The sequence below is a fragment of the Hypomesus transpacificus genome, chromosome 2, assembly GCF_021917145.1.
Source record: "Hypomesus transpacificus isolate Combined female chromosome 2, fHypTra1, whole genome shotgun sequence".
Taxonomy (NCBI): domain Eukaryota; kingdom Metazoa; phylum Chordata; class Actinopteri; order Osmeriformes; family Osmeridae; genus Hypomesus; species Hypomesus transpacificus.
Window position 1 is genome coordinate 9255315 of NC_061061.1, and position 10937 is coordinate 9266251.

Below are 10937 nucleotides of genomic sequence, written 5' to 3' on the forward strand. Positions count from 1 at the left end.
TTCTCCCAAATACTGTCTGGTGTTACTCTCTCTCTATTCAGCTGACTAGTATGCATATAAACCCCAGAACCTAGACTGGAGTCGCACCCTTAGTGGAGACCTTACACCCTAACACCTTTTTTCCCCTCATATACACCTGCCAGCTAACAGTAAACACCTCTATCTTCTCCAAACAATACCAGAGTTGAACCAAACCACGTACACGCACAATTTTTTGGGTTTCATTTCAGGTTTGGGACCATGCATTCTTGATGTGGTAGTTCTGCATTGAGACTTGTAACCTAGATTGCATCCTCGTGGTCTAATGGTAGACAGTTGTGCTCAGTGAGAGTTACATGAGATCCTAATAAAACTTCACAAATACGTTAGAATCCTATTCATAACAAACTGATCAAACACAGCAACTTTTACCTGAACATGGACTTGCCATGATTTTGTTTATCTTGACCATATTCTACTAGGTTTTCCCACAGTAAAAGAGCTACAATGTAATAAAGATAGATAATCATTCCCAGCCAACAGCTATGCCCCTAGGAGCTGCTAGCCTTTTCCCGCTCTGAGGGGTCCGCTGCCTGCCATTAGAAATATAGGAGCATGGGAGGTAGAACTGCTGGAAAGGGGCCCTTGTTTGGGGCCTTCCATCTGTTGCAGCCCTGGCCCGACCCCCTGCCGTGGCTGTGTTAGCGTTGATAAGAACCACATTTTTGGATCTGGGTTGAGGTGACACAGGCAAGCGGAGGGAACACTTTGACCGTCCACACTGGGAGACACAGGTGATCCCGTAGGAAAAGTAGACACACGCACACACGCGTCTCCTGTGGAGATAATAGGACCATAGAAACCCTTAGTCTGGCTCCCATTAGTTCTGTACTACTTTCTGATATTCCCTTAACTGTTGTTCTACAGTATGTGTGTGTGCTACATCCATGTAGCTATTTATCATGTACACACAAGATACATTAGATACTTACTGACCTTATTAGACCTAACCAAGTGTAACTGGGTAGCTTGAGGACCCATGAGCTTTTAGGTAACCCACAACTGACGTGGTGCTTCCTTAATGAGGCCCGCGATAGTTTAAATTGCGTGTAGTACTGGAGGTAAATGGGTTGCTGTATGGTTTACCTAATGCTTCAGGCATTAGCTCCGTGTGATGCAGGTTGACTGGCAACACTTAGCATATTGGTGGTAGCATGTTTTTATAGTGTTCAATGTGGTTGATGCAGCTTAATGTTTTTACATGTAGTGTCAGCCTCCTTACTTTCTGTGATGGTCGGCGACGCCTCCTCACTTTGTGACGGTGGGCAGGTGTGGAGTAGCGGGGCTACAAACAACAGCCCTCGGTATGTTAAATGTTCTTAATGATTCATTCATGTAGCCTATTAATGCTGTGTGTTTGTAGTATGTAACTAATACAGGCATTTCTACCACAGGTATAGTGTGTAGCTACCGCCACTGTATTTCCCATGCATATTTTGGTTTCTTTCTGTTTTCAGTTTTGTCTTTGTTTAAGGGGCTGTTCTGTGCTTATTGTTTTGGGGTTTACCCCTGCCCTTTAGTGTTTGTTATCTTTATTAGGGAGTACCTTTTGATTTTAATGCTGTGTATAAAATAAACTTTGTTCATTTTTTTGTGCTGTCAGTTTAACTCGTTATTAACGGCGTGAACACAAACCCATTTAACGGCGTCAAAAAAATTTAATTGCGTGACTAACGTTCTTTTTGGCCTAGCATTGCGTTGTAGTTTTTTTCACATGCGTTTGCAATAACTACTGACGTTAGAAAAACTATATCACCACACTGGATCTAGACCGGAAACAAAACAGGCACGCCGCACACACTTGTTTAGGCTTGCGAGCCGGCTGAAGACTAGGCTAGCCAACGTTGAGTGGATGGTGAGCGCGAGAAGCCGAAATGGATGCCAATAAGATTCTGAATTGACATTTTTGCTTTAAAAAGTTGCCAAATGGTTCCATTGACAAGACCAAAGTGATCTGTGTGTGTTTTGTCGTTGTGAACTGAGCTATCATCGTAGCACGTCCAGTTTGAAATACCACTTGATGGCCAAGCACATAGCTGATGCGAATTCTCCGCCCCCTCGTCAAAGCCAGGCGATTGTAATGTTGTTTTCAATAAAATAAAAAAACATTTGCACCACCAAGCAATCTGATCCACTTCTCCATGTTCATTAGAGCATTAAAATTACCAAAAAAATTGGACAAAAATAAATCAAGGGACATTTAGAATAGATACAAATGTGCGATTAATCGCAAGTTAACTGACATGAATGCGATTAATCGCGATTAAATACTAATATTAATAATTTGACTGCACTAATATTTTTTATACCACCACCTCTGCTTAGAGTTCATGTTAAATGGACAGGACAAGTGTAGGGAACCTAACCTTGGTTATAGTATGCTCAACTGAGGGTCTCTCACCCCATCTGTGAGAGACCCTCGGAGGGGAAGCACCCCGCCACACAAGTATAGATCCTGTGCATAGAGATACATTTTCAGGCACAGAACTATGCACAACACATGTTCCCCGAATAGTGGGGTCTAAGCATAAAGCTATTGACTGACAAAACAAAACAATTCTATATTCCTTCTTATGGAGAATCAAACCCATTTGCCATGTTTCTATATGCTTCTTTGTTTGCCTGGAAGCTTTAACAAACAGGCTGGAGAAGGTGCAAACTCACCCCAAGGCATCACTGGTAAATGCATTTGATAATGGAAGATCCCAAGAGGGGTGGGAAGCGGGAAGGCATTAAAGATAATCCAAACTGATCTGATTAAAGCAACTGGCTCTGTATGCATAATCTTCAAACAGGCACACTTAAACAATAAAAAAAAGTCTTGATTAGATTAGCGTTAAAGGCAAAGTAAACCGTTTAACGGTTGGGAGTATGACGTGTATGCCAGATCATATAAATTCTATTGAAATGTCATTTACTACTATGATAGTATCATTCCCCTTTGAGATGTAAGTCACTAACCTCTTTTCATCATGATTCAAGTGGACTTTTAATGCTGTTGGCATTCAATAACCAGCTCTGCAACATCTAGAATTGGCCAGCAACACAGGATCATCTTAACCTCTTCCGCCACCTTGATTCTCAAGCTTTACTATGATAGTGTCTCTGTAAGTGAGTACCTCTGTGGTTTCACATATACTTATGTGCAGGTCTGGACTGGGATTGAAAAACGGCCTGGGACTTTGAATCGCAGACTGACCCACGACCAAGTATTATTATTATATATTTTTTTTTGGCGTCTGAAAATCTCCCGACGTCCAGTCCGATCCTGCTTGTGTGGCATGTTAAGTTGCTCTCAAGGTTAAAGCCAATGTTATCCACAATATACTTTTCCACAAGTGGGACATTATGTCATACAATGGACCACTTAACCCGACATTTTATGAAGCAGTGTCATGCGACACAGACGCAACACATAATATGCTATTGTTGGATAGCAAGGAAGAGAGAGTGGATGGAAGAGAGGTCCGCGCTGTCGTTTTTTAATGAGAGTTCACATCTCTCACATGCTCTACAAGCCTATGCTACCTAGTTCCCTTCTGTAGTTTGAGATTGCTTAAAATGCAGGTTTTATGGAATGGTAATTTTTAAGCCTCATCAGTCATGTGACGTGTGATTTCCATTTGCTAATTTAACGTCTGTGCATTGTTTTCCAGCTACAGGTTAACTGTGTTAATCCAACAGAGAGATGGATAGAAAGTTAGAGATTAGAAGTCATGAACACGAACAATGGCTCTTTGACCTGTAAAATAAATAGCCATTTTTGACTAACTTAATCCTGTCTGGACTATGCAGGGCCTTGTCACTTCATTGTTTTTTTCTGACACATTGCTATAAAAGTTGACAACAACAGTTCTCCCACAAGGTTAATGTTACCTACTTAATAACTATGTGTGAAAGTGGTAGCTAAGCTCCTGTCAAGGTGGTGCTATGTTTCTAATTAAAGGAAATGCCTGACTTGTGTCTGGGATGGCCTAGCGTTTGAAGCCCAGACAGGAACTTGTTATCCTTATCACATGATTCACTCTCGCTCCTCCGAGGGCACTGGCCCTCTCCTAGCTGTCACAACCCATCTCACACACACACACACACACATGCATACACACACACATACATACACACCCTGACAGACAAAGATATACACATACAACTACACCCAGACACACACACACATACTCTGTCTAGAGAAATGAACAAGCGGGTGACCGTGTGCCATGTAGGAAGCTGCCAAGCAGCAGACAGAGTCTGAGCGGACCCAGCCAGGGGATTAAGCTGGAACAGGGAGCTACTGATGAGCACTTACTGGGCCAACAGACTTGATAGTGGTCCTATAGAAGAACTTTACTTTCAAAGAATCCTAAATGGGAGTCAGATGGCAGAGCGGTTAGGGAGTCGGGCTATTAATCAGAAGGTTGCTGGATCGATTCCCCGCTGTGCCAAATTAAGTTGTGTCCTTGGGCACTTCACCCTACTTGCCTCGGGGGGAATGTCCCTGTACTTACTGTAAATTGCTCTGGATTAGAGCGTCTGCTAATTGACTAAATGTAAATCAAGGGATTCTTCCGGTGTACCTTTGAAACAATGTAGGAAAAAACTATCGAACTATAGAATGATACAATCTGTTGTGGTACGGGCAGTAAGTTACATTTGTAATGCGTGTCATTACATGTCTTCAGTTCAACTTCAAAAAGAAGAGAAATTACATTTAGTCATTTAGCAGACGCTCTTATCCAGAGCGACTTACAGTAAGTACAGGGACATTCCCCCCGAGACAAGTAGGGTGAAGTGCCTTGCCCAAGGACACAACGTCATTTGGCACAGCGGGGAATCGATCCGGCAACCTTCTGATTACTAGCCCGACTCCCACACCGCTCAGCCATCTGACTCCCTACATGACACCCATACATACTTTTACCCTTTCTCTCAAGCTATATTTACACAACCTACAAACAGTTTACAAGGAAACGGTTTATCACATCCTACATCATGCCACATTAATCCTATAGACTTCCTGTCTCTTACCAATGGCCCATTCATAGTGTTTCATCTGCCAAACCTAACCCCTTCACCCAGGGTGCCTCAATATATACACAGACAGTATACAGTAAACTTCCTGCTAAGACATTCTCCCTGTAAAAACCTTAAAACGTGTGTAGGACAACTTAATTTCTCTCGGAACATTTGAATTTAGTCACGCCAGTTTGGATTTACCTTGATCTACACGTATTAGTGATAATGTGAGTGTGGCAAGGTCACTCAAAATTAATGGGCAGAAACATGAAATAAGTTAATACATTTAAATATATTTAAACACTTAAATTGAAAGGGTACGGTATCTTGAATTGAGTCATGGGTTGTCTTTGAACTGTGTTGACGCATCCATGACCCTCTATGCTTCTGAATAAAAGCCCTATGACATGCTTGGCTCCCGGAATAAAAGTAATTGGGTCAAAATAAACAGGGTGAAGTTATAACCCTCTCATCGAATGTAATTGCATGAAGGGAGAAACTAGTTTTGGATGGCATTGTTTCAGGTGATGGATAGCCTGAGAACCGCTTGAGACAGCTTGATGTTATGTTGGCCTCTTCAGATAATGTTTTTAAATGTTTGCTGAAGACACACACGTACGCTCTCACAGATTCACAACCTTATAGGACAGATTTATATTTTTGGAATTGAGTCACAGTTTCCTATGAAAATTTAATTTTGTAGGAAAGACAAAATTCCTAAAATACAGAGGAGACACAATGAGCAATTGCCGGTGGGAAGCTGAGTTAGGCGGAGAATCCAAAGGTCGCTTTGCACCACCGTTATATTATGCACAATCACCAATCACCTTCAGTACCACAACAGAGTGGTCTATCTAACACCAGGAACTCTCATCCACCCCATTGACATTGTTGCTAATTAAGTGTTATAAATGCTAATCATTTTCATTGTCCTCTTGAACCACGATAAAGTACTACCTGAGTCTCCTGACTGAACCATGAGGTTACACATTTGGTCACATTTTGTGACTATGAAATCAATGATTTTGTGCCTCAATCATCTCCATTGTAATCTTGTGGTTGCAATGATCATAGTTTCTCCAAATGTAATGAAATTCCTTGAAAAGCCTGTCCTTTTTTCAATTTAGAATGAGCAAAAACTTAAGACTTGGAACATTTCACACAATCCTTTGACACAAAGGTGGAAAGTGTTTAAGATTATTTTTCTACATTCATGGTCAGTGGTATTCTGTGAGTTAAAAGAGGGAGCCTGGCTATTTAGTCACCTTAAATTTACACAAGAAAGAAGTTTCCATGAGGTCATCCAATCCAAGCCCTATTTTACCAAATGCTATTTTTCCTAATACATCTCATGGCAAAAGCCACCCTCCTTAACTATGACTCGCTAACTTTTACATGCATTCAGTAGAGTCTGTGAAAGACCGTATTCCATTTTATAGGTCTTAGCTGAAATGGGCTTTGGGGGCATTGCCTGTGCAACTGGCCCGGAATGTTTGTGTTCTTTTTCTTACATCATTTCCATTGGCTTACATGTGTCAAGTGAACCTGGCTAGACTCAGCTTTTCTGAAAAAAGCTCTGTGTGTGTGTCTGTGTGTTTGTGTGTGTGTGTGTGTCTGTGTGTTTGAGCCCTGGGGGTAAGTGTTTTCTCACACTATTTGACTTCAATCTGTGGTAATTGACAAACAAACTGACTCCGTGCTCTTCTTGTGGCAAACATGAACTGGGTGTTTTGATGTGAAAGTGTGAAATCACACGCACACACACACACAAACACACTCACCCCCCCCCCCCACACACACACACACACCAGTATAAAACCAAGGAATTGAACACAATGTTTTGAGGTTGATATTTAGTGTATTAATAATTTAGTGTACAAAGGATTCCAAATCTCACAATCTTGCGAAAAACACAGTGTAATCCAACAGTGTAAGTAAAAAAAACAAATTTTGAGGATATGATATCCCATGTGAGAATTGCTTCTTGGCTCATCTGCTATTCCAGAGCGTGAAGATGATTGCTATGATTCTTCCACTAAACAATTCCTAACCCTGACCCTTACAAATAACCTTTAACCTCAAACTCCACTTCAACTTGGCCCCTCACCTCCTCTTACCTACTCCAGCGACCTTATAGACCACAGCAACAGGGCGTTTCACATGCGTTTGAGCATGTGCGTCATCACTCACATGTGGTCAAGGAAAATATTGGTGAGATCATGTGGGAACGACCAGCACCAACCCCAACATCATGTCTTCACTTGATAGGTACTGTAGGTGAAGACAGAAAGACAAATACCAGAGAATAATGGATCATTGCAATGGATCAAAATTAAAACCCTTCTGGCTCACTCAGGAACTTGAGAGTCTGGAACAATTACCACATAACTTGTCTAATACCTCCAGAGAACCACAGGAGACTGTTCTTTTTATGTATTTTTGATCCTCTGATAATGGACAGTAGTAGTAATATGATGGCTATTAAACTCTTGTCCTTGAGAAGGAGAGTTTGACCTCTCGTTTGTTTCCTGGAAGTGTTAACTGTGGCCATGGAGCTGCTGTTATTGTAGTTCACCGGCCAAAATGTAATGAAAAAAAACATGAATACTGTTGAGAGCAGGTCTCCAAGCACAACAGATACAACTAACTGAATTGAAAACCTACAGAGCTCTTTCAATTGCCCCTCAGCAGCCTTGCTGGAAAAAGTCCTTAGAAGAACTTGTATATCGAACAGCTAAGAAGAGATCTGAAACCTGTGTTCTATCATTATTTTATGTTAACCGCCTTAACACAGTGTCTACATGTAAAGAGTGATGTACTGTAGGTGGTTTTGAAGACCACAAGCAACTTTGTTTAATATTTGATCTATATCCGTTTTACCTTTAAGACTATGAGTTCACTTTTATTTTTTGTCTTAGTTTTATTTTTAGGTTGAAAGGAGTGCTTTACCTGAAAATTCACATTTGTATATTTTCTAACAATACAGCATGCACATTTTGTCATGGGCACAGTTTAACAGCTGAACCCTATACAAGTGTGACAAGGATGTTTGTTCTAAGTTAGTTCCAATTAAAGTCAAATTTGAACACGCACATCACACAATTATTTGGTAGCAGAAAGAGCTATTAATCACATATTACCACATACTAAAATGTAAATGGTGGAATAGAGGAGCCACTAAACAAAAACCTTGTCCTAAGTGCACATGTGCTGAGGGTTAGTTCAAAGTCGCTCCTATACTTCAGACCTCTGTGAGGTTTATAGTGGTTGTGGGTTTCCTTCCGATAAATGATATTGGTAAACGTGCAATAAATCTGGACTATAAACTTTGCTACCTCCACCATCATAATTACAAACAGGACTTGAGTGAACTCACTTTGTGTTGGGATGCCAATTAAAATACATCCTGGTGTCAAAGTGGGGGTTTACTTCAGGGCCTGGGTGGTTCTTCATACACCACATGAACAATGAACACACTGAGGACTAATTGTTCCTCTCCTTTTACTCACCTTTATAAGCTTTGATTTAGCCTCTGCTATTTTTATGAAATACTGGAGCACTTCCTGCTGAATGAAAGAGCAATTAAGACTGAGCCCCTCTTCCCGTAAACATGTGTGTGTCCACTGCAGCGGAGTGGAGCGGCGCGGAGCGTCGGCTTCCAATCCATTTTCAATGAAACCAGGCGTTGACGCTCGCGTACGCTCCCACAATGCCCTACACGAGAGTCAACGCCCGGTTTCATTGAAAATGGATTGGAAGCCGCCGCTCCGCGCCGCTGTAGTGGACACGCACGGTTAGGCTCCCATTTCCTATTCTGCCTGCCATGCCTGCCCAGTTCCCTGTCCACCCTGTCTGTTTTGTCTGCTGTGGTTAGTAAAACCCCTGAACTTCAAAGCCGTGTGGCTTGGCTTGTGTCATGCTCTTGGGTCCACTAGTCAACCCTAACAAGTAACTCTTAATGTAGAATCCACCATATTAGGGAATAATAGGTTTTGCCAAATCAAGAAACTTTACTTGTAAATGTTAGGTACATCATTAAACACTCTTATCCACTAACTTGACATATCATGTGATTTAGGATTAGTATTTTCTTTACTGGCTTTATGAGGTTGTCTCTCGATTTAACTTTTATCACTCACCTGGGACACTGATTGTGTCCAAGATTCAAAAATCTTTCAGACGAGATGCATTTAGCAGACAGTTTCCAGCCACAAACAGGCCTAGCAGGAGCAAGTTCCCACCAATCCCTCGCATCAGCAAAATTCCCCCTCGACTCATCTCTTGTCAGCAGTCCCACAACGACTGACAGACATGCAAACTATGTCTTCAATACATCGTTCATTAAAGAGCTTAGATCTGAGAACCCATATTCTTATGTTAAAGTCCTTATTATACGTTTTTGTTAGCTTTTTTTTTGCTTTTGGTATTTTCTGGGAAAATGCAGAATCACCCCATTACTGTAAAAGTGGGGGTGTAAACACTGGCAATTTATTTCAACATGGAGCAGGATAGACAGCAGAGAATAGGAAGAGCTTGTGGACAAGAGATCCGTCAGAGAGGTGGGCATGGGCGCCAACAGAGAGGTCAGAGAGGTGGTCATGGGCACCAACAAAGAGGTGGACATGGGCTCCAACAGAGAGGTCAGAGAGGTGGGCATGGGGCCTTTACAGTAAATGTTATGTTTTGTTTTCATTCAGTTACACACAGTAATAGAAAGTATACCTATGTTACAATTATATCTGAAAAATACAGTAGTATCATGTAAAAAGTAATTTGGCCAAATGATTGTAGACGATGTCTTCATTGATCCTTCACTTGATTACACATAGGATAGATATTTTGGAAGTTATAGATTATGTAAATGTGAGTAATGTAAGTGTATTGCCTAATGTGAAACTGTAATCTGTCTTTTACATAGTACTGTTGCATGTTAATTTCAGCACTTCTAAAGGCCGAAATATGCTTCTGCGTCTCCGTTTACGGATGGGCGGGCGCACGGATACGCATGGATACGGACGGATATACTGCGGTGATCCTGCTATCACGGCAACCCCGCCCCTACCCCTGACGCAAGCGGTACTTAATACTGACCAATCACAGCCAAGGGGGTCTCCGTAGCTCTCCGTAGCTCTTCGTAGCTACGACGGACAGTTACAAAATTAAGGAAGTGCACGTCAAGCTCTCCGAGGCTCTACGAGGGCTGACGGAGAGCTTGTAGAGGGCGTTCCACGGAGACGAGGGCGTTCCCAATGTCCATCGCCTCTGCCATTTGTCCTTCAACATCTTCTGCCCTCTTATCCTTCAAGATAAATACAGAAAACAATGGGATATGATCTAATCATTGCTTTCCCCTTAGACAAGTGTCAGCTAAGATTTCAATCAAACCCCAGCTGTCAGAAACATGTGTTCACAGGACAACAGAGATGTGTACTTTGATTTCCCAGCCTTGCAATAACACATAGTGTCACTATCGCCAAACAGTGTTGTCAACCTGCTGTCTACTGACATCCAGCCCAGTCCTCAGGGGTGTGACCCTCCGACCAGTGACCTGTCTCCTCTCCACAGGGTCATAGCCTTCCAGGAATAACAACGTTCTGGCTCCGTCAGTGGCTCCCCGATCCCCCAACATGAACATTGGTGGTTAGTGTCATACAAGGTCAGACTGGGTGGGACGTAGCATTGACGCATATCACAGTCTCTTCCTCTTTGCTCCTATCGTTCCCAGTAGCCCTTCTTGTAGCTGATAAGTTTCCTGGGAATATGACCTCTGACCCCAAGCTGGAGCCTATGGAGGAAAGCTGTCCGTCTTCACCAACTGGGCGGTGTCCGTTGAGCTGGTAGACAGAAAGGCAGGCTGATGTACAAAAGGCAGTCTATTATGGGGAGTA